Consider the following 2,449-nt stretch of genomic DNA (forward strand, 5'->3'; position numbering starts at 1 on the left):
CGTTTAACGCCCAAAAAGGTAGCATTTTGGGTGTTAAACGCCAGAATGGATACCATTCTGGGCGTTTAACGCCAGGATGGCACAAGAGGGAAGATTTTGTTTTCAAATCAATTTTTTTTCAAAGTTTTCAAAGTTTTTCAAAATCAAATCTTTTTCAAATCATATCTTTTCAATCAAATGTTTTCAAAATCAATTTCTTTTCTTTTTCAAAGATACTTGCTAACAATTAATGATTTGATTGAACATTTCAAGTATGTTGCCTTTTCTGTTGAGAAAGGTTTAATGTTTGAATCATATATTTTCTTGTTAGGCAAGTCATTAATTTTTAAAATCAAATCTTTTTAATTTGTTTTTTTAATCATATCTTTTCAATCATATCTTTTTAAAACCATAACTTTTTTTATCATATCTTTTTTTATAATCACATCTTTTTCAAAACAGTTTTTAATCATATCTTTTTGATTTCTAATTTCAAAATCTTTTTCAAAAATTACTTGATTTCTTTCCCACTCTTGGTTTTCGAAAATCAATTCAAGTTTTTCAAAATGTTTTCAAAATCTTTCACTTAATTTTCGAAAATTCTCTTCCCCTCTTCTCACATCCTTCTATTTATGGAGTACCACTCCTTCTCAATGCACAATTCGAACTCTATTTGACTAAGTTCGAATTCTTCTACCTGTTCCTTCTAATTTTCTTTTCCTTTGACACCTCAAGGAATCTCTATACTGTGACATAGAGGATTCCACATTTTCTTGTTCTCTTCTCTTTCATATGAGCAGGAGCAAAGACAAAGGCATTCTTGTTGAAGCTGACCCTGAACCTGAAAGGACCTTGAAGCGAAAGCTAAGAGAAGCTAAGGCACAACTCTCTGTAGAGGACCTAACAGAAATCTTCAAAGAAGAAGAACCCATGGCAGCCGAAAACAACAATGCAAGGAAGGTGCTGGGTGACTTTACTGCACCTACTCCCGACTTCTATGGGAGAAGCATCTCTATCCCTGCCATTGGAGCAAACAACTTTGAGCTTAAGCCTCAATTAGTTTCTCTAATGCAATAGAATTGCAAGTTCCATGGACTTCCATTGGAAGATCCTCATCAGTTCTTAGCTGAATTCTTGCAAATCTGTGACACTGTCAAGACTAATGGGGTTGACCCTGAGGTCTACAGACTTATGCTATTCCCTTTTGCTGTAAGAGACAGAGCTAGGATATGGTTGGACTCACAACCTAAAGAAAGCCTGGACTCATGGGAAAAGCTAGTCAATGCCTTCTTGGCAAAGTTCTTTCCACCTCAAAAATTGAGTAAGCTTAGAGTGGAAGTCCAAACCTTCAGACAGAAGGATGGAGAATCCCTCTATGAAGCTTGGGAAAGATACAAACAACTGATCAGAAAATGTCCTTCTGACATGCTTTATGAATGGAGCATCATAGGTATTTTCTATGATGGTCTCTCTGAACTATCCAAGATGTCTTTGGATAGCTCTGCTGGAGGATCTCTTCATCTGAAGAAGACGCCTACAGAAGCTCAAGAGCTAATTGAAATGGTTGCAAATAACCAATTCATGTACACTTCTGAAAGGAATCCTGTGAACAATGGGACTAATCAGAAGAAAGGAGTTCTTGAGATTGATACTCTGAATGCCATTCTGGCTCAGAACAAGATATTGACTCAACAAGTCAATTTGATTTCTCAAAGTCTGTCTGGAATGCAAAATACACCAAGCAGTACTAAGGATGCTTCATCTGAAGAAGAAGCTTATGATCTTGAGAACCCTTCAATGGAAGAGGTGAATTACCTAGGAGAACCCTATGGAAACACCTATAATTCTTCATGGAGAAATCACCCAAATTTCTCATGGAAGAATCAAGAGAGACCTCAACAAGGTTTCAACAACAATAATGGTGGAAGAAACAGGTTTAGCAATGGCAAGCCTTTTCTATCATCTTCTCAGCAACAGACAGAGAATTCTAAGCAGAACCCCTCTGACTTAGCAACCATGGTCTCTGATCTAATCAAAACCACTCAAAGTTTCATGACTGAAACAAGGTCCTCCATTAGAAATTTGGAGGCACAAGTGGGACAGCTGAGCAAGAAAGTTACTGAACTCCCTCCAAGTACTCTTCCAAGCAACACAGAAGAAAATCCAAAAGGAGAGTGCAAGGCCATCAACATGGCCGAATTTGGAGAGGAAAGAGAGGAAGTGAACGCCACTGAGGAAGACCTCAGTGGGCGTGCACTGACCTCCACTGAGTTCCCAAATGAGGAACCATTGGAATCTGAGGCTCAAAATGAGACCATAGAGATTCCATTGGATTTACTTCTGCCATTCATGAGCTCTGATGAGTATTCTTCCTCTGAAGAGGATGAGTATGTCACTGAAGAGCAAGTTGCTAAATACCTTGGAGCAATCATGAAGCTAAATGACAAGTTATTTGGAAATGAGACTTGGG

General features: G+C 37.9%; 1 non-coding gene across 1 annotated transcript; it reads right to left on the minus strand.

Annotated features, from left to right (window-relative positions):
* Window positions 1–1,302: 1,302 nt before the first annotated feature.
* On the minus strand, window positions 1,303–1,410 carry LOC130964151 (small nucleolar RNA R71). The gene has a single exon (XR_009080258.1). It is a non-coding gene; the product is annotated as a small nucleolar RNA R71 (small nucleolar RNA).
* Window positions 1,411–2,449: the final 1,039 nt, after the last annotated feature.

This window comes from Arachis stenosperma, chromosome 2 (assembly GCF_014773155.1).
Source record: "Arachis stenosperma cultivar V10309 chromosome 2, arast.V10309.gnm1.PFL2, whole genome shotgun sequence".
Lineage (NCBI taxonomy): Eukaryota > Viridiplantae > Streptophyta > Magnoliopsida > Fabales > Fabaceae > Arachis > Arachis stenosperma.